The sequence below is a fragment of the Sinohyriopsis cumingii genome, chromosome 5 (assembly GCF_028554795.1).
Source record: "Sinohyriopsis cumingii isolate HCF-2022 chromosome 5, ASM2855479v2, whole genome shotgun sequence".
NCBI classification, from domain to species: domain Eukaryota; kingdom Metazoa; phylum Mollusca; class Bivalvia; order Unionida; family Unionidae; genus Sinohyriopsis; species Sinohyriopsis cumingii.
The window spans coordinates 155,018,934-155,042,312 of NC_142965.1; the positions used below are offsets into that span (position 1 = coordinate 155,018,934).

A 23,379-nucleotide genomic window follows, 5' to 3' on the forward strand; every position below is an offset into this window, starting at 1 on the left:
ACAAAATGTCGGATTCGCCCCCTCTGCTGCTGCTCTTAGATAAGGTCTCAACTGACCTTAAAACCTTAAAAGATATCCCTAAAGACAATTCACGTAAAGTTGATTATCCCAGCATTTGATAAAGGGTTACTTTGAATGGACATGATTAAAATGAGCATTGTGGAACTGATCTGTTAATTGCTTATAAAGCAGTTAGTCATATCAGATGTCCACTGTTAACAATGTGCTCAAATAATAACGAATTCACAGTATATGATTGGATTTTCATCAAACTTGTTAAATAGCCATTTATAATTAAGATGACATATGCATTTGATTTTCAGCAAAATCTATGAATATTTATACAGTAATCTGGTATCTTATTGGCTGGTTGCGTTACTAAATGAAAAACCAAATTTCAATCAGATTTTACTCAGCTTGATGTTATGAATCTAGGTCATAAATTATATATCAGAAGGAAGTGAATTCAACAATTTAATTAAAATTCAACAATTTATTTCCCTAAAATATAAAGTGAAAATTCAAAAGGCACAGTATTGTGAATTAAATTCCAAATAATCCTAAATGTCCTGTCTCATTGTCCAAGAATAGAGAATTTTCTGAATGAATTCCAAAAGTCTTGAATGTCCTGATATACCAATGATGTAATCCAGAATGTCTTTGAATGAATTCACAAAACTCCAAAGTAATGTATTAATCAAAGAGACAGTGAGCACTTTAGTAATTCCAGTGAATATAAATAACTCCTCTATAACAGGAATGAAAAATTGGAACATTTTACTTATTCATAAACAAGGCTAAGTCTTGAACTCAAATCCCTGGAGTCAATATCATGTTTACAAATTAAAAAGTCAGGTATGCACAAACTCCATTTACAAATTACAGTCAGGGACAAAATTAAGCACAAAATATAAATTAAATAATCATAACACTTGGTAAATAAGTTAACATCATTATTATCTTCCAACAGGTTAAAAAATTATGTGAAGTTTATTCATGTTAAGGAGAAAATCTTTGTCTTGGTTGAACTTGGTACCTCTAGATCTCAAGACTATATTTATTTTACCTCTACATCTCAAGACTATATTTCTGTTACTCTAGATCCCAAGACTATATTAATGATACCTCCAGATCTCAAGACTATGTTACCACTAGATCCCAAGACTATATTTATGATACCTCCGGATCTCAAGACTATGTTACCTCTGCATCTCAAGACTATATTTCTGCTACCTCCAGATCTCAAGACCATATTCTGTTACCTCTAGATCTCAAGACTATATTTATGTTACCTATAGTTCTCAAGACTGTAATTATAGTACCTCTAGATCTCAAGACTATATTTATGTTACCTCTAGATCTCAAGACTATATTTATATTACCTCTACATCTCAGGACTATATTTCTGTTGCCTTCAGATCTCAAGAATATATTTCTATTACCTCTAGATCCCAAGACTATATTAATGATACCTCCAGATCTCAAGACTATGTTACCACTAGATCCCAAAACTATAGTTCTGTTACCTCCAGATCTCAAGACTATATTTCTGTTACCTCCAGATCTCAAGACTATAGTTCTATTACCTCCAGATCTGAAGACTATAGTTCTATTACCTTTAGATCTCAAGACTATGTTACCTCTGGGTCTTGAAATTATTTTGATGGCTATACTTGTTTCCCCTCTAGATCTTAAGGCTAGATGCAGAGCTGAACTTCTTACTGCTTAGGATCAACATACTTTTTCGAACTTGATATTATAATTATGGCTGAGCTTGTTACCACTGTAGATTTGGAGACTGTTTATATGGCTGAGCTACTTAACTCTAAGGATCTATGGACTTCCTAGATCTAGAGATTTATGGATGGCTGATCAATTAACCTCTGTAGATCTAGAGACTAGATGTATGTTTCAGCTTGTTACCTATCTAGAGACCAGATGTACGGTTGAGCTTGTTACCTATCTTGAGACACTATATATAACTGAGCTTCTTACGTATCTAGAGACACTATGTACATCTGAGCTTGTTACCTATCTTGAGACCAGATGTATAGTTGAGCTAATATTATCTATCTTGTGACCAGATGTATGGTTGAGCTTATTGCATGTACCTATCTAGAGACCAGATGTATGGTTGAGCTTGTCACCTATCTTGAGACTCATTGTATGGTTGAGTTTGCTACATATCTTGAAACCAGATGTATGGTTGAGCTTGTTACCTATCTTGAGACCAGATGTATGGTTGAGCTTGTCACCTATCTTAAGACTCATTGTATGGTTGAGCTTGTTACATATCTTGAAACCAGATGTATGGTTGAGCTTGTCACTTATCTTGAGACCAGATGTATGGTTGAGCTTGTCACTTATCTTGAGACCAGATGTATGGTTGAGCTTGTCACTTATCTTGAGACCAGATGTATGGTTGAGCTTGTCACTTATCTTGAGACCAGATGTATGGTTGAGCTTGTCACTTATCTTGAGACCAGATGTATGGTTGAGCTTGTCACTTATCTTGAGACCAGATGTATCGTTGAGCTTGTCACTTATCTTGAGACCAGATGTATGGTTGAGTTTGTCGCTTATCTTGAGACCAGATGTATGGTTGAGCTTGTCACTTATCTTGAGACCAGATGTATGGTTGAGCTTGTTACCTATCTTGAGACCAGATGTATGGTTGAGCTTGTCACCTATCTTGAGACCAGATGTATGGTTGAGTTTGTTACCTATCTTGAGACTCTGTTTATGGTTGAGCTTGTTACCTATCTTGAGACCAGATGTATGGTTGAGCTTGTCGCTTATCTTGAGACCAGGTATATGGTTGAGCTTGTCACCTATCTTGAGACCAGATGTATGGTTGAGCTTGTTACTTATCTTGAGACCAGATGTATGGTTGAGTTTGTTACCTATCTTGAGACCAGATGTATGGTTGAGCTTGTTACTTATCTTGAGACCAGATGTATGGTTGAGTTTGTTACCTATCTTGAGACCAGATGTATGGTTGAGCTTGTTACCTATCTTGAGACCAGATGTATGGTTGAGCTTGTTACCTATCTTAAGACCAGATGTATGGTTGAGCTTGTTACCTATCTTGAGACTCTGTCTATGGTTGGGTTTGTTACCTATCTTGAGACCAGATATATGGTTGAGCTTGTTACCTATCTTGAGACCAGATGTATGGTTGAGCTTGTCGCTTATCTTGAGGCCAGGTATATGGTTGAGCTTGTCACCTATCTTGAGACCAGATGTATGGTTGAGCTTGTTACCTATCTTGAGACCAGATGTATGGTTGAGCTTGTCACTTATCTTGAGACCAGATATATGGTTGAGTTTGTTACCTATCTTGAGACCAGATGTATGGTTGAGCTTGTTACCTATCTTGAGACCAGATGTATGGTTGAGTTTGTTACCTATCTTAAGACCAGATGTATGGCTGAGCTTGTTACCTATCTTGAGACTCTGTCTATGGTTGGGCTTGTTACCTATCTTGAGACCAGATGTATGGTTGAGCTTGTCGCTTATCTTGAGGCCAGGTATATGGTTGAGTTTGTCACCTATCTTGAGACCAGATGTATGGTTGAGCTTGTTACTTATCTTGAGACCAGATGTATGGTTGAGCTTGTTACTTATCTTGAGACCAGATGTATGGTTGAGTTTGTTACCTATCTTGAGACCAGATGTATGGTTGAGCTTGTCACCTGTCTTGCGACTCATTGTATGGTTGAGCTTGTTACATATCTTGAAACCAGATGTATGGTTGAATTTGATACTTATCTTGAGACCAGATGTATGGTGGAGCTTGTCACTTATCTTGAGACCAGATATATGGTTGAGCTTGTCACTTATCTTGAGACCAGATGTATCGTTGAGCTTGTCACTTATCTTGAGACCAGATGTATGGTTGAGCATGTTACCTATCTTGAGACCAGATGTATGGTTGAGCATGTTACCTATCTTGAGACCAGATGTATATTTGAGCTTGTTGCTTATCTTGAGACCAGGTATATGGTTGAGCTTGTCACCTATCTTGAGACCAGATGTATGGTTGAACTTGTTACCTATCTTGAGACCAGATGTATGGTTGAGCTTGTTACCTATCTTGAGACCAGTTGTATGGTTGAGCTTGTTACTTATCTTGAGACCAGATGTATGGTTGAGCTTGTCACTTATCTTGAGACCAGATGTATGGTTGAACTTGTCACTTATCTTGAGACCAGATGTATCGTTGAGCTTGTCACTTATCTTGAGACCAGATGTATGGTTGAGTTTGTCACTTATCTTGAGACCAGATGTATGGTTGAGCTTGTCGCTTATCTTGAGACCAGATGTATGGTTGAGCTTGTTACCTATCTTGAGACCAGATGTATGGTTGAGCTTGTCACCTATCTTGAGACCAGATGTATGGTTGAGTTTGTTACCTATCTTCAGACTCTGTTTATGGTTGAGCTTGTTACCTATCTTGAGACCAGATGTATGGTTGAGCTTGTTGCTTATCTTGAGACCAGGTATATGGTTGACCTTGTCACCTATCTTGAGACCAGATGTATGGTTGAGCTTGTTACTTATCTTGAGACCAAATGTATGGTTGAGTTTGTTACCTATTTTGAGACCAGATGTATGGTTGAGCTTGTTACTTATCTTGAGACCAGATGTATGGTTGAGTTTGTTACCTATCTTGAGACCAGATGTATGGTTGAGCTTGTTACTTATCTTGAGACCAGATGTATGGTTGAGCTTGTTACCTATCTTAAGACCAGATGTATGGTTGAGCTTGTTACCTATCTTAAGACCAGATGTATGGTTGAGCTTGTTACCTATCTTGAGACTCTGTCTATGGTTCGGCTTGTTACCTATCTTGAGACCAGATGTATGGTTGAGCTTGTTACCTATCTTGAGACCAGATGTATGGTTGAGCTTGTCGCTTCTCTTGAGGCCATGTATATGGTTGATCCTGTCACCTATCTTGAGACCAGATGTATGGTTGAGCTTGTTACCTATCTTGAGACCAGATGTATGGTTGAGCTTGTTACCTATCTTGAGACCAGATGTATGGTTGAGCTTGTTACTTATCTTGAGACCAGATGTATGGTTGAGTTTGTTACCTATCTTGAGACCAGATGTATGGTTGAGCTTGTCACCTATCTTGAGACTCATTGTATGGTTGAGCTTGTTACATATCTTGAAACCAGATGTATGGTTGAATTTGATACTTATCTTAAGACCAGATGTATGGTTGAGCTTGTTACCTGTCTTGAGACCAGATGTATGGTTGAACTTGTTACTTATCTTGAGACCAGATGTATGGTTGAGTTTGTTACCTATCTTGAGACCAGATGTATGGTTGAGCTTGTCACCTATCTTGAAACTCATTGTATGGTTGAGCTTGTTACATATCTTGAAACCAGATGTATGGTTGAATTTGATACTTATCTTAAGACCAGATGTATGGTTGAGCTTGTCACTTATCTTGAGACCAGATGTATGGTGGAGCTTGTCACTTATCTTGAGACCAGATGTATCGTTGAGCTTGTCACTTATCTTGAGACCAGATGTATGGTTTTGTTGCTTATCTTGAGACCAGATGTATGGTTGAGCTTGTCACCTATCTTGAGACCAGATGTATGGTTGAGCTTGTTACCTATCTTGAGACCAGATGCATGGTTGAGCTTGTCACCTATCTTGGGACCACATGTATGGTTGAGTTTGTTACCTATCTTGAGACCAGATGTATGGTTGAGCTTGTTGCTTATCTTGAGACCAGGTATATGGTTGAGCTTGTCACCTATCTTGAGACCAGATGTATGGTTGAACTTGTTACCTATCTTGTGACCAATGTATGGTTGAGCTTGTTACCTATCTTGAGACCAGATGTATGGTTGAGCTTGTTACCTATCTTGAGACCAGTTGTATGGTTGAGCTTGTTACTTATACATACATACATGGGGCCCCGAGTGGCCGAGTGGTCTAAAGCGCTCTTCGTTACGGATCACTGCTGTCTCACCTCTGTCTGCGGCGGTTCGAGTCTAAGATTGAGCCAATGTGGGCATGTGAGAAAGCTTGCCAGTAGCTTCTCGTGGGTCGGTGGTTCTTTCCGGGGTTTTCCGGGTTCTTCCTCCACCATTAATACTGGCCGCCATGTATAGCCTATCGTTCTGAAAAATGGCGTTAAACCCCACAACAACAACAACAAGTTACTTATCTTGAGACCAGATGTATGGTTGAGTTTGTTACCTATCTTGAGACCAGATGTATGGTTGAGCTTGTTACTTATCTTGAGACCAGATGTATGGTTGAGTTTGTTACCTATCTTGAGACCAGATGTATGGTTGAGCTTGTTACCTATCTTGAGACCAGATGTATGGTTGAGTTTGTTACCTATCTTAAGACCAGATGTATGGTTGAGCTTGTTACCTATCTTGAGACTTTGTCTATGGTTGAGCTTGTTACCTATCTTGAGACCAGATGTATACAAAAAATCCCTCCATGAATTGCTTCATTATCTGTATTCTGATTGGAGTATTGTTAAAATCCCTCCATGAATTGCTTCATTGTCTATATTCTGATTGGAATATTGTTAAAATCCCTCTATGAATTGCTTCATTGTCTGTATTTTGATTGGAGTATTGTTAAAATCCCACCATGAATTGCTTCATTGTCTGTATTCTGATTGGAATATTGTTAAAATCCCTCCATGAACTGCTTCATAGTCTGTATTCTGAAATCCCTCCATGAATTGCTTCATAGTCTGTATTCTGATTGGAGTATTGTTAAAATCCCTCCATGAATTGCTTCATAGTCTGTATTCTGAAATCCCTCCATGAATTGCTTCATAGTCTGTATTCTGAAATCCCACCATGAATTGCTTCATAGTCTGTATTCTGATTGGAGTATTGTTAAAATCCCTCCATGAATTGCTTCATAGTCTGTATTCTGATTGGAGTATTGTTAAAATCCCTCCATGAATTGCTTCATAGTCTGTATTCTGATTGGAGTATTGTTAAAATCCCTCCATGAATTGCTTCATAGTCTGTATTCTGAAATCCCTCCATGAATTGCTTCATAGTCTGTATTCTGATTGGAGTATTGTTAAAATTCCTCCATGAATTGCTTCATAGTCTGTATTCTGAAATCCCTCCATGAATTGCTTCATAGTCTGTATTCTGAAATCCCACCATGAATTGCTTCATTGTCTGTATTTTGATTGGAGTATTGTTAAAATCCCACCATGAATTGCTTCATTGTCTGTATTCTGATTGGAGTATTGTTAAAATCCCTCCATGAATTGCTTCATTGTCTGTATTCTGATTGGAGTATTGTTAAAATCCCTCCATGAATTGCTTCATTGTCTGTATTCTGATTGGAGTTTTGTTAAAATCCCTCCATGAATTGCTTCATAGTCTGTATTCTGAAATCCCACCATGAATTGCTTCATAGTCTGTATTCTGATTGGAGTATTGTTAAAATCCCTCCATGAATTGCTTCATCCTCTGATTGTAAAACTATCATCTCAACATATTAATTCTTTTCTTAAAAAAGTTTACTAGTTGCTTGCCAGTAAAAGCATTGCACCATAAAATTATCGATAATTTGGATGTATTTCTCACATTAAAAGTGTGCACAAGGCAATATTGTGAACTGCAAATCAATACTGCTACAGGTGGACATTCTGGTGGAGGCAGCAGCCCATGCAGAGATCGACCCAATGAAAGGTGTATCTGAGAGTATCATGCTGGGACAGCTGGCTAGGATCGGTACAGGGTGCTTTGATCTACTGCTAGATGCAGAGAAATGCAAGTATGGCAAGGAGATTCCCAAAGATATTCTCAACAAGCAAGGAAAGGCAATTCCCAAAGATATTCTCAACAAGCAAGGCAAGGTGATTCCCAAAGATATTCTCAACAAGCAAGGCAAGGTGATTCCCAAAGATATTCTCAGCAAGCAAGGCAAGGCAATTCCCAAGAAGAGCCTTGGTGAGCACGACTATGCGATTCCCAAGAACAGACTTGGCATGAAGAGTGGAGGTAACCATAGCATATCTACAACTGTACTGGAAATTTTTATTGTCATTGATAGTTTCTCATTATGTTACAAATGATTTTTGTGCAAATGATCAATATCCTTAAGTTTAAGATCAGTTCTTAAAAAGTAATAGTTCATGTGCATACGTTTCCTTTCTTATTGTGATACAGTGGTTTTATCCAGTTATTTCCATTCAGCATATGAAATTAGCTTTTAAAAATAAGAAGCAAGACTGGATATTTTGGGCTATGCATATTACTTTATCAACTTGATAAAGATCTGTTGTTTGTATGTTTCATAAAACCACTATCAGTTATGAAATATTCCACTGCAAATTTGCACTGAAAATTGCTGAAATATTTACATTAACTGTTGAATATATTTCATAAGTTTACTACTAATCGACACTAATCAAAACTTCTGATCATGTTTGTTGGTCATTTCGTGAAAGAATGCCAGTCTGATAAACAATACAGCCATTATACTGACCATCTTGTAATGGTTACTTTTCCTAACTGGATTGCCATAGTCGTATGAAGATATTGATTACTGGACTTCTTACAATGTCTAATTAATCCTAAATGAAGAAGGTGCCAATCTAATTTCCAATATGGCCACTATTGTACTTTTTATTGATACATCACGTGAATGGATATTCATAGTGACAACCAGTCTCAAGTAACAAATGCCTTATGTTGTATAGTTGGTCCTAAATGGTAAATTATTTTTAACTGATACATATGAAAATAGTTTTGGGATGTTGGAGATTCTCAAGAATTGTAGAGATGGTTTCAGTACTCAGCAGATAAAGAAGAAATTGACTTTAGTGGATTCTAGGAAATTCTTTTCAGCCAGTAGAACATCAGTCACTTGCTGGGACGTTTGTTTTTTTTTTTGTCTTGGAAAATAAATCAATGTTTTATGCACTCACACTGACCAAAACTTCATTATTAAAATGTTAAAGATCAGAGGTTAAAATTATATTTGCTAAATTTTCTATGCAGTTGTTTTCTACTATCTTTTTGTAATGCATTCAACATTTTTTACATCTGCAAAAAATAAAGATTGTTAGCATATAATGTAGTTTACTAAATGACTCTTTCAGCCTCTAGTCATAGAAATTAACACACATAATATAGATATACATAAAACTCACAACAATGTATTCAGCATGATTATAAATTTTGAATGCAGAAAAATCCACCTGTTATGCCTGTTGCAGAATAGAAACCGAGTGGGTTTTTGGACTAAATGAATAAGCCAAACACAATGTGAGAAAGATGGAAATTTATTAAATGAATTAAGGAAAAATATATGATGTAAAAATACAATGATTCTCTCACGTTCTCAACATACGATTGACTCAAATCACTCTACACAACATTCACACATTGAAAATAAACCAAAATATTAAATCAGTATGAAGTACAGATCCAAGAAACCTCATGGACTGCAAATACGCTTCAAACAGTATTTTACACTTCAAGAGAGATTCACATAATCTCGAATATGAACTCCTATTAAGATTCAAATTAATCTTATGAACACAACTAAGATTCAAACTAATCCTATGAACACAACTAAGATTCAAAATAATCTTATGAACATAAAAGTGCTATTGGAACAACAATTGAACCAAACGTATGCTTCTAGACCCCTTGTACAGTTGCACGATTCCTTGGGTTGGCCCACACTCTTATTGGCCGCTCGCACCCTTTATGGATTCACATGTACAGTCATACGTATACACACGTACAGACAGCATACAGCACCCTTTTTAATTTGCTACTTATATGTCCGTGGCACAGACATACGTACATACGTATCAACAGCACACAGCCTTAAATACTCTGGAAACTCCAGACAGCTCTTAACAAATTTAGACAGCTTCAGACATCTCTAGTGATATTCACAGTCACAATCACAGTGACAGTCATAATCAGAATCATGGCCACAATCACAGCAACAGTCACAATCAGCTACAATAAAACCAAATTGGTCATAATAATAGTTTCTGTATAATCTCTAGATATATGATAATACTTTAACCTCAAATAGTGACTTGTAATTCAATACTTTAAATCTGCGTTGTAATAAATGCATTATTACACAACAAGACATTACAAACTGAATAAGCATTGCATATCAAATGAAAATGTAAATTTAACACTTACCCCTATGGCTGGAGAACAATAGAGAGCATACACTCCTTGATGTGATCCAAAACGACCATTGTCGGTTTTAGAAATTGATCTTACTTAAAGCCATAGAAGAGTGAGCAAAAATCAGGGTGAAATACCCGTGCATATCATGTTATTAATGTTCCTTTGTCACAAGTAATTTCTGGCTAGGTACATGTTAACAGAGTTGCTTACCTGGAAAAACAGATATTCACCCTAGATAACGTTGTATGCATGTACAACGAGAAACAGTCAAATAGTTCTAAGGCAAAACCAGTTTATTTGTTGGCCTAATTCTGTGACAATGCCCCAACACTAATCAGATAATGATTATGTAAAAGTTGTCAATAAAAAGTTGAAATTATAATTATTAACTTTGTTATGAAATATTTTTTGTGATATACAGGGATCATCCTTCAAACCAACCATAATCTGATCCTACTTTGGAAAAGGCAGAGTATAGTTTCCAGGAAGTCATGAAGATACTTTTTAGTGTGTTATAGGCTTCAGAAGGCCTCCAAACCCTTAAGTCACACCAAACTATAAGATTAAGGTATTGGTAGACTTCACTGAAGAGGAAGAAAAGCCATCTTTCCAGATTCTTCCTCAGTCTATAGATAAAGCAGTCTTGTCACATTTGTTGTTGTTGTTGTAGGGTTTAACGCCATTTTTCAGCACAAGATAGGCTATACATGGCGGCCAGTATAAATGGTGGAGGAAGAACCTGGGAAAACCCCAGAAAGAACCACCGACCCACATTTTCCAAGGTTATCTTTACAGAAAGCCAAGTACCAGCAACATTTTCATACCACTTGTACAAGACATATTCAGATTCCTTCGGTAAAAACAACCAGGCACTGGATAAAAATCTGGTGGTAGTATACTTTCCCTGCCAGTGAACACAAATGTGTTTTTTGGCCACTTCCAAGCTAGTTAGGAATATGTTTGCCATTCCACTATGGTTGACCTGGCATTACTGGCTGTCAGCAGAGAAACCAGGCAATCACCATGCCTGGGAGGCAACAGCCTGAATTGACAGAGTCAAGAGCAGAGCAGGTGAAAACTCCATTGCCATTTGGTTGGCCACTTCCACTAATTTGGACTTGACCAGACATGATGTATGCAAGGATTCCATGTCTATAAACTGCACCATAGTCTGGCTTTAAGGACAAACCTGTCTGGTCACCTTTGTTAGATGGTAGATTGAAGAAACTCAGAGGCAGGCAGCTCAGGAACTGCCCCTCCAACTTTCTGCCAACCCACTGCAGTTTTTCGAAACATTCCATGACAGCCACATAAGAGGGATGATAGGTGGGGCAAGGGATCTTTACAGTCAAGTACTCATTATATCCTTGTACATTACCTTGGCTTTCTTATGAATTGAGTCTCATCAGATCTTCATCCATCATAGGTATGGAATTTCTCATCAATCACAATTAGAGCTTCATCATGATCACATAACCTGGATCATAGAACTAGTCAAGTCCATTTCCAACAAGACTTGAATTTCAGCAAGGGAGTTCTTGCGAATCCTCAAATTATTTAATGTGGCAGCAGACTTGATTTTATTATGTGCCCCATATAGATGGTATTGCTAGCTCAGTGGCACCTTCCCAAGTACCCTCAATCAGCAAGGCATGATAACGCCTTTGGAATTATCATTCCTGGGTCAGTGGTGCAACCAGGATGTCAGAGGTCCTTCTGGAGAATCTCCAAGTGGAAATGACCGTATGTGTCAGTGTGCCAGTACATACGGTTGGGGTGCTGACCTGTTGCTGGTCTTTGCGAATGTCAGCAGCATGTCAGAGCCATTCTCTCCACCTCAACCTTCAAGAAATTAAAGATCTCATCAGCACCTGGAGGTATCATCTATCAAGAAAAATGATCCTAATTATGTCAAACTGCTCTGTAGTGGTAACATATCTACTGAAACAGGGACACCAGATCACCTGGGCTATGTGTTCTCATTTGGCAGTTTCTATGTTGGTTTGAAGAACTCAATGTCTTTGTTCAAAAACAACATTTTCCTGACAGACTCATTGACCTGGCAAACACACTATCCAGGATTGATCAGGTCATTCACATGGAGTGGTCTCTTTACCCATCAGTCTTTCATCGAATTTGCACATGTTGGTGACAGCCGATGATGGACCATTTTGCAACAAGGTGGAATCACAAGTTGCTTACCTTCATTTGCCCAGCTCCATAACTTCATGTTTGGGCCATGGACCCACTACCAATCAGCTTGGAAGGGTTCTCAGCCTTTGCCTACTCTCCTATGGTTTTGGTACTGAAAAAAATCCAGAAATTATGGTGTCTGAACTGCACAATACTTCTGGTATCTCATCTCAAACAGGACAAGTCCTCGGTCTCAGATCTAATTGATCTAGTGATAGATACACCCAGGAAGATCCCAGCACATCTGAATCTTCTCAAGCAACCATGGTCGCAAGTATTCCGCTTCTGCCTGGACCATCTCCTTTATGCATGGCTCTTGTCTGGAAAGCCTTGTGGAAGAAACAGTTTAATCCATCCGTTGTGGAGAAAATCTTTCAAGCAAAAAGTCCCTTCACTCGGAAGGCTTATGAGAGAAAATATAGTGTGTGTTCAGGGAATTGTGCCAAATCATAAACATCATCCCTCAGAGTGCTTTAATTCCCCAACAGCTGACATTTTTTTCTCTGGCTCTTTGAGGAGAAAAAAAACTGGCCCCAATTACTATCAAAGGCTACCATTCAATGATCTCTGACACATTTAGACATAATGGCAGACACAATATCAGTCATGATAAAGACCTCAGATTTGTTAGCTGATTTTGATGTGCATTGACTAAATGGAATCTGTCATGGGTTCTTTCATGGCTCAACTTAAACAACTTAGAGCTTTTTGTGAACAATTTCCTGAATCATACAAAACTTGCTTCCTGATAGCATTAACATGCAGGGTGTGCGCATTTCATGCTGTTTCAGTTGACCCAAATTATATTCAGTTCACATGAGATGACCCAGTGGTCTTCTTCACACAACCAGGCTTTGTAGCCAAAAATAGTTTACCATCAATTGGCAATCAAAAAGTTGTCATACGCTCACTCTCCTCCATAGACAAGTCAAGAGCAGCGCCCATGCAAGACCCTGTTCACACTCTCAGGCAATACTTGAAATGCATGGTAGCAAGTTGTGGCATGTACAAATGTCTCATCTGGTGAAAACCCGTAAGCAAGACACCATTCATCAAACCCAACTTTAGTGGCTGTGGTGGGTTATATGCTCAGTGTACTCGGAAGTCTGACAGTGTACTTCATGGCAGAGTTGGGTTGTATGCTCAGTGTACTCAGAAGTCTGACAGTGTACTTCATGGCAGAGTTGGGTTATATGCTCAGTGTACTCAGAAGTCTGACAGTGTACTTCATGGCAGAGTTGGGTTGTATGCTCAGTGTACTCAGAAGTCTGACAGTGTACTTCATGGCAGAGTTGGGTTGTATGCTCAGTGTACTCGGAAGTCTGACAGTGTACTTCATGGCAGAGTTGGGTTGTATGCTCAGTGTACTCCAAAGTCTGACAGTGTACTTCATGGCAGAGTTGGGTTATATGCTCAGTGTACTCAGAAGTCTGACAGTGTACTTCATGGCAGAGTTGGGTTGTATGCTCAGTGTACTCGGAAGTCTGACAGTGTACTTCATGGCAGAGTTGGGTTATATGCTCAGTGTACTCAGAAGTCTGACAAGATCTGAGTTGCCAAATAGTTTAGCTCATGAGATTAGAGTGATCTCTGCAAGTCATGCATTCATACACTTAGTGTTTTTCTGAGATATGGTGAAACTGATTGGTTGGCATGCAGAGTCAACATTATTGAGCTTTTCTCACAGAGACAAACTCTTAAGTCCTGTGGGATCTGTGACAGTCACACAGATGACTGCCAGACCCATTTAAGAGTCAACACAGACTTTCAGCTTTTGCTGGATTTGCCAGTGAAATATTGTACATAAGATTTCAATACTCATTGTCATATAGGGATTACAATCATGTGACCTTAGTCTGTACTGCTTATCAATTAGAAGAAGAGGTTATCATTCACACTGGGGATCCAAACATAATTCCCTAGAACTATACCCAGCATTCCCTCTTCCCATTACCTATGCTAATGTGATCATAGAACATATTTGAAGGAAAAAGCAAATTTTTGAAGTAAGTGTTTCTCAGAGAATACTTACCCAATCACATTATTTAAAACTCCTCACATCCACCCCACCATAGGAGCATACATGACACTTATTGCTTGAAACAAGCAACACCTGGCAGTGGCAAGGGGACGTAATGGACAAGTTAGTGTCCTTTGTCCATGTGAAATAGTAAATTTAATATTGTTCATATTTTAGCATGGCTGAATTCGGGAGGCAGTAGTTTTATATCCTAACATTGATGTGATCGGGTAAGTCTTCTTGGAGAAACTTGATTTACTTAAAATTTGCATCGTCCACATAAAAAACTATTGGACTTACGGCCATTCAATTTTAGCATGTTAACACAGAAGGCTGTTGGCCTTGGAGCTGTTGTAATTTATCTTGTTTCAGTTCTAGTGTGCTAACAATTGGGCTTGGAGCCATGAATTTGGGACATAGGGCCATTCAAAAATCTTCTGAAAAACAGTTGTTAGTCATGATTTAGGATACTGTGTAAAAGAAAACTTAGAGGAATATCATTGTTCATATATAGATAGTGAAAATATCAATTTATATATTCATCTCAAGCATCAAAACTTAAAATTCTCTCAAAATTAGTGGCTTAAGCAAAAAGGTCTAAAAATTTCCATCTGAATATCATTATCTTTTTCAAAAACTAGAAAAAAAATCAAATTGCTTCTTTCAGGAAATAATTCAGTAATTGATATTTTTGCTTTCAGTGAAACCTTCTTACATGAACTTTTTCATGATGACAAACTTAAAATTCCAAACTACAGTTTTCAAATATAAAAGACCGACTTTTCCAAACAGATGGTGGACTTCTCGTTTAATATTAAGGATGGCCTTTCTTTCAAATGTTGATATGATCTTGAGGAAATTGGTATGGAAATAATCTGGCTAGAAATGAAACATAATGTCTAAAAAAACAATTGTATTAGTCTGTGTAAATAGGCCAGCAAACACTGACAGTGCTTGGATTAATATTTTTCCAAACAATCTTGAAACTTTGTATATAGAAAACAATGAAGTCTGTCTAGTGGGTGACTTCAATTACAATTTGCTTTATGATACCAATTAAAGCTGGATTAAAACCATGAATTCCCTGAATTATCAACAGCTGGTTCATGTACCCACTTGGATAACAGAGGTATCTGAAACAGTAAGTGATCATATTTATATTAACAACACTGACAATATTATAGCAGTTGTAGTTCCCTAATATTCCATAAGTGATCATTATCCTATATGCTGTACAAGAAAATTAAGTAAATAAAAAAAAGTAAAACTTACCATCACATATATATCATGTAATGAATAATGAAAAGTGAAATGATTCAATTCACAAATATTCCTTAAGAAACTGAATTATGTCCCTTGGTCAGTAATTGGATGTTTTGATGACCCATCAGATGCCCTTGACATCTGGATAGATATGTTTACCAACACCCTGAGCACTCATGCTTCTATTAATTTCAAGAGAGTCAACCAACAAAATCAACCGAATTGGATTACAGGTTATATGCAGAATGCTATTAAGAAATTATAGATTTCCTAAATTAAAAGATACTGACAATTACAGATTATGGAGAAACAGAGTCAAGTCAATGATTCAAAAGACAAAGAAAACATTATTCCACTGAAATATCAGATAGTATTACAAACAAGAATCCTAGAAAACTCTGGAAAACATTCAGTAACTTGAAAGGCAAATCTGTCAATACCCTGCCGTTTACATGTATTAGTGATGCAAATGGTGATATTAAGCAAGAACATCTTGAAATTGCAAATGCACTCAATGATTACTTTGTGAATATAAATAATAAAATTGTTGATTTCACAGCTCCTAAACGTTTCTCCAGGGATGAACATATTTCTTCAAGCCTTAAGAAAGAAGAGTGCTTAAAAATCCCTAAAATAAGCCTTTAATTCATTTTAAATAAATCAACCAACTTGATGTCATAACAGCAACAGGTCTATCTTCAATCTAAGTATTTTCACAACTATTGTTCTATACAGGCTAAAACTGGCAAAAGTAACTCCAATACATAAGAAGGGAGATCTTTCTGATATGAATAACTGAAATTTCAAAAAAGAGCAGCTAGAGTTATTCTTCATGCTGATTTTGGATACACCATCAACAAATCTTTTTTATAATCCTAAAGTGGTTTCCATTTCAGCATAGAACTCATTTTCAGAAGGGTTTACTAGTCTATAAATCCTTACATGGTTTGGCTCCAGATTATCTTTAATGTAATTTTAAATTTGTTAAAATGTACATATGTATGAACTAAAATCCATCTCAAACAACATGTTATATCTACCTAAACCAAATTCAGAGTTTTGCTTTTTCTGGAGCCAAACTATGGAATTCCATACCACCTTTATATAAAGTCAGCTGACTCAGGCCAAGCTTTTAAAAAGCTTCTTAGGCAACATCTACAGAAATATTCATTTGTATGACTTGTTTAATTCAGTACCACTACTTTTTACAGCATTGTTATCATGTACTCACCTATAATGTTTTACATGTGTTCGCTACTACTATTTATATGAATCCTTAAAGCCTTGTGCATATTTTATTGTAGCAGTAGATCAGTTGTCTGGTTTTTAACATCATTTGCTGTCTAAAGACACCTCATCTTGTAAAAATTGTGCATTATGTACATATTTGTACAAAAGTCATTGTAGAAGGTCTCATGGAAGATTGATCAGTTGGAAGATTGATCAGTTGACTAAATGAGCTTCTTCTTTGAATAAAGTCATTATTATTATTATTATTGTTATTATTATTATTATTATTATTATTATTATTATTATTATTATTGTTATTTTAGCATGTTGACAGAGAAACTCCTGGACTTAGTGTCATTCAGGTTTAGCATATCAGTACAAACATCTAATGGACTTTGGACCAATAACTTATAGTGTGCAAATAATTGGCCTAGGGGCCATTCACTTTTAGTGTGATAACACAGAAACTATTAAACTTATGGCAATTCTATTTTTACACATTAGCACAAACTATGGGACTTAGGGCAGTTAATTATTAGCATACTGATACACACTCTGGGACTTAGGGCAATTCAAATTTAGCATGTTAATTTTGGGGCTTAGGACCATTCAATTTTAACACAGAAACCATCAAACTTAAGGCCATTCAGTTTTAGCATAATAAAACAAAACTAATGGACTTTGGGCCATTTAATTTTATGGTGTTAACAAAGAAACTATTTGACTTAGGGCCATTAATTTTACCTTGTTAACTATTGGACTTGGGGCCATTCAATTTTAGCTTGTGAACTATTGGAGTTTGGCCATTCAATTTCAGCTTAGCTTCTTAACTATTGGACTTAGGGCCATTCAGTTTCAGCTTTTTGTTGACTATTGGATGTAGGGCCATTCAGATTTAGCATGTTAGCTATTGGATGTAGGGCCATTCAATTTCAGCATGGTATCTATTGGATGTAGGGCCATTCAGTTTCATCATGTCAGCTATTGGACATAGGGCCATTCAATTTCATCATGTCAGCTACTGGATGTAGGGCCATTCAATTTCATCATGTTAGCTATTGGATGTAGGGCCATTCAATTTCATCATGTAAGCTATTGGATGTAGGGCCATTTAATTTCATCATGTCACCTATTGGATGTAGGGCCATTCAGTTTCATCATGTTAGCTATTGGATGTAGGGCCATTCAGTTTCATCATGTTAGCTATTGGATGTAGGGCCATTCAATTTTAGCATGTTAGCTATTGGACATAGGGCCATTCAATTTCATCATGTTAGCTATTGGATGTAGGGCCATTCAGTTTCATCATGTTAGCTATTGGATGTAGGGCCATTCAGTTTTAGCATGTCAGCTATTGGATGTAGGGCCATTCAATTTTAGCATGTCAGCTATTGGATGTAGGGCCATTCAATTTCATCATGTTAGCTATTGGATGTAGGGCCATTCAATTTTAGCATGTCAGCTATTGGATGTAGGGCCATTCAGTTTCATCATGTTAGCTATTGGATGTAGGGCCATTCAGTTTTAGCATGTCAGCTATTGGATGTAGGGCCATTCAATTTTAGCATGTCAGCTATTGGATGTAGGGCCATTCAATTTCATCATGTTAGCTATTGGATGTAGGGCCATTCAATTTTAGCATGTCAGCTATTGGATGTAGGGCCATTCAGTTTCATCATGTCAGCTATTGGATGTAGGGCCATTCAATTTTAGCATGTCAGCTATTGGATGTAGGGCCATTCAATGTCATCATGTCAGCTATTGGATGTAGGGCCATTCAATTTCATCATGTTAGCTATTGGATGTAGGGCCATTCAATTTCATCATGTTAGCTATTGGACTTAAGGACATTCAATTTCAGTATGTTAACTACTGGATTTGGGGTCATTCAATTATAGCTTGTTAACCATTGAACTTGGAGCATTCAGTTTCAGCTTGTAAACTATCAGATGTAGGGCATTCAGTTTCAGCATGTCAGCTATTGGATGTAGGGCCATTCAGTTTCAGCATGTTAGCTATTGAATGTTAAGGCCATTCAATTTCAGCTTGCAAACTATTGGATGTAGGGCATTCAGTTTCAGCATGTCAGCTATTGGACGTAGGGCCATTCAGTTTCAGCATGTTAGCTATTGAATGTAGGGCCATTCAATTTCAGCTTGCAAACTATTGGATGTAAGGCATTCAGTTTCAGCATGTCAGCTATTGGACGTAGGGCCATTCAGTTTCAGCATGTTAGCTATTGAATGTAGGGCCATTCAATTTCAGCTTGCAAACTATTGGATGTAGGGCATTCAGTTTCAGCATGTCAGCTATTGGACGTAGGGCCATTCAGTTTCAGCATGTTAGCTATTGAATGTAGGGCATTCAAATTCGGCTTGTGAATTATTTGACTTAGGGCCATTCAATTTTACACTCTTTATCATAAGTAGATGAACTGATTCGATTTTCAGGCCAATAAAATCAAATTTTCAATGTTATACACATTTTATTCATTTTGTGACAAAATATTTTTTAGCACATTTAAACAAAGACCACTGGAGGTGGACAAATGAAATTGTGTAGGCATATTTGTATTCATATGTTGATGACCTATTTAGATTTTCATGTTATTATAAAGCAATTTTAACAATTCTATGGACCACTCTAGTGGGCTAAGTGGTTAGAGCACTTGCTTTGAATGTGGGAGGTCATGGGTTTGAACCCCAGACAACTCATACCAAAGACTTTTAAAAATAGTACTATTGAGATACCATGCTTGGCAACTCAGCATTAAGAGGTTAGTTTTAGGACTGGTCATCTTGGTGTCTGGATAATGTGACTGAGTGCAGACATTGTAGTGTTATGACTAATAATTTTAGAGCTTTGCTAAAAATGTAAATCACATATACACAATTTTAACTAATTTTTTAACTTTTTGATCTTTTATACTTTATTAATGCAATTATGTTTGCTTAAATAGATGATTTTATTCAAAAATTTCATTGTATTATAGCAACTTTAAATTATTCTAAATTTTTCAGTTTTGTGAAATGTTTGGGTCTGCAGGAGGGGCATGCATGCTTTACAAAGGAAAGTCTAGTTACATAGGAATATTTTGACAACCACATAATTTTGAAAAGGGTACTGATTATCATGGAAACTTTTCACAAACTTGTAACATGATGCTGAATTTCAATTTTTCATGCAAAATATGGAGCAGCCATATAGGATGTGCTTTTCAGAAAGATCAGTCAAACTGTGGTGATTTATTTTTAACAGCTTTCAAGGAAGAATCAGCCTTAATTATGCTTAATTTTTTGCAGTTGGAACTGGAATGTTCTTTGGAGCATCTCGAAGTTTGGCAGTAAGAATGTTACCTGTGATGCTCCCATGGCAACCTGATACACCTGATTATGACAGTGATAGATCATACAGCCTAGGTAGCCCTTCATACAGCCAAACTAGTACATCTTCCACTGAGGATGACGGTGATAGCTCTCCTAGCCTAGCTAGCCTGTCATTGAGTCAGACTAGTACATCTTCCAGTGAGGATGACAGTGACAAGTCTTCTAGCCTAGCTAGCTCTTCAGACAGCCAGACTAGTAAATCTTCCAGTGAGGATGACAGTGACAAGTCTTCTAGCCTAGGTAGCTCTTCAGACAGCCAGACTAGTACATCTTCCAGTGAGGATGACAGTGACAAGTCTTCTAGCCTAGGTAGCCCTTTATACAGCCCACCTACTATATCCTACACTGAGGATGACAGTGACAGGTTTTTTAGCCTAGCTAGCTCTTCAGACAGTCAAACTAATACATTTTCCACTGAGGATGACAGTGACAGGTCTTTTAGCCTAGATAGCTCTTCGTACAGCCCAACTAGCCCTTCATACAGCCCAACTAGCCCTTCATATAGCCGAACTAGCCCTTTATACCACACAACTAGTCTATTTTACAACCCAGCATCATCAAAGCATTCTCTTTCAAGTTCTATCTATAGTCCTAGCAGTCCAAGCAGCCCTAAGTACAATCCAACAAGTCCAACATACTCTCCAACAAGTCCTTCATACAGTCCCAGTTCACCACAATATTTTTCCACATCTTCTCCCTAGTACACCCCAACAAGCCTATCCTACTCTCCTACTAGCCAAGTAGCTCCAAATATTGTCCAACCTCAGTAAAGTACAGCCCAGCTAGTCCAGGATACAGTCCTACATCTCCCAAGTTCAGTCCATCCTCACCTCAGTACTCCCCAACATCTCCAACTTACTCGCCAACAAGTCCCAAGTATTCACCCTCAAGTCCCCAATACTCCCCTGGTAGCCCCTCATATACCCCGATTAGCCAAAAGTACTCCCCAACCAACCCAACATATACCCCGACTAGCCCAAACTACTCCTGAACCAATCCAACATATACCTCAACTAGCCCAAACTACTCCCTAACCAACTCAGCATATACCCCAACGACACTGTATGAAACTAGTTTCTAGGAATAAAAATAGGCAAGCTATTTAACTGAATCTTATGCAGTTTGTGAGAAATAGTAAAGATACCATAAAGCATTTTTTCATGTGGAAAGTATTGCTTTATTCAGTAAATGAAATTTTTGTTGGACAGTATTGCTTTATTCAATAGATGAACTTTTATTCGGATGGTATTGCCTTTTTTCACTACATGAACTTTTATTTGGACAGTATTGCTTGATTCAGTACATGAACTTTTATTTGGATGGTATTGGTTTATTCAGTACATGAACTTTTATTTGGATGGTATTGCTTTATTGAATACATGAACTTTTTTTTGAACATTATTGCTTTATTTAATACATGAACTTTTATTTGGACAGTATTGGTTTATTGAATACATGAACTTTTATTTGGACAGTATTGCTTGATTCACTATATGAAATTTTATTTGGACAGTATTGCTTTTTTCACTACATGAACTTTTATTTGGACAGTATTGCTTGATTCAGTACATGAACCTTTATTTGGACAGTATTGCTTGATTCAGTACATAAACTTTTATTTGGATGGTATTGCTTTTTTCAGTGCATGAACTTTTATTTTGACAGTATTGCTTTATTGAATACATTAACTTTTATTTGGATGGTATTGCTTTATTCACTACATGAACTTTAATTTGGATAGAATTGCTTTATTCAATACATGAACAAGCTGTAAGTATAAAAAAATGGAAAAAGTGCATATGTTTTGGGTTTTGGATCAGTCTATTATATGTATTGAGGACTTTAAAGTCCATGCATAGTGTATATGTTTTAGCTTTGAATCAGTATATTATATGTATTTAGGACTTGTAAAGTCAATGCATAGTCTATATGTTTTGGGTTTTCAATCAGTCTATTTTATGTATTGAGGACTTATAAAGTCCATGCATAGTGTATATGTTTTGGATTCGAATCAGTCTATTATATGTATTGAGGGCTTATAAAGTCCATGCATAGTGCATATGTTTTGGATTTGGATTAGTCTGTTATATGTATTGAAGGCTTATAAAGTTCATGCAGAATGTATGCTTTTGATTTGGATCAGTCTATTATATGTATTGAGGGCTTATAAAGTACATGCATAGTGCATATGTTTTGAATTTGAATTAGTCTATTATATGTATTGAGGGCTTATAAAGTCCATGCATAGTGCATATGTTTTGGATTTGGATTAGTCTATTATACATATTGAAGGCTTATAAAGTCCATGCATAGTGCATATGTTTTGGATTTGGATCAGTCTGTTATATGTATTGAAGGCTTATAAAGTCCATGCATAGTGCATATGTTTTGGATTTGGATCAGTCTGTTATATGTATTGAAGGCTTATAAAGTCCATGCATAGTGCATATGTTTTGGATTTGGATCAGTCTGTTATATGTATTGAAGGCTTATAAAGTCCATGCATAGTGCATATGTTTTGGATCTGGATTAGTCTGTTATATGTATTGAGGGCTTATAAAGTCCATGCATAGTGCATATGTTTTGGATTTGGATTAGTCAATTATACATATTGAAGGCTTATAAAGTCCATGCATAGTGCATATGTTTTGGATTTTGGATCAGTCTGTTACACCCAACTTGGCAGAGCAGTTTCCAGTCTTACTGTATTGTGTGATGTTTAACATGCACCATAATTTGCTGACCCAGATTGTAACATATCTTATATCTTGCATGTGATATCCTGCATTTCAAATTCCTGATGATTTCAATCAGTAATAATCATTTAAAGCCATTTTGAATCACATACTGATCAATATTATTTACACCTTTAATTGGTTTACAATAAAATTCTGCTTGAAAGTTTGTTCAGTTTTCTGACAGTGCATTAGACTTGTATGTGATACCTGATCACATTATATATATTTTCTGTCAGTGCCTTGTACTTGTATGTGATATCTGATCACATTATATGTATTTTCTGTCAGTGCCCTGTACTTGTATGGTGATACCTGATCACATTATATATATATTTTCTGTCAGTGCCTTGTACTTGTATGTGATATCT

The 23,379-nt window shown here is 36.9% G+C and overlaps 1 pseudogene across 1 annotated transcript in view; it reads left to right on the top strand.

Annotated features, from left to right (window-relative positions):
• Positions 1–23,178, top strand: part of LOC149800501 (DNA-directed RNA polymerase II subunit RPB1-like) — a 271,243-nt pseudogene extending 248,065 nt beyond the window's left edge. The window contains exons 24-25 of the transcript XR_016421394.1: positions 7,655–8,018; positions 20,190–23,178. The product of XR_016421394.1 is annotated as a DNA-directed RNA polymerase II subunit RPB1-like (transcript). The remainder of the gene's footprint in view (positions 1–7,654; positions 8,019–20,189) is intronic.
• Positions 23,179–23,379: the final 201 nt, after the last annotated feature.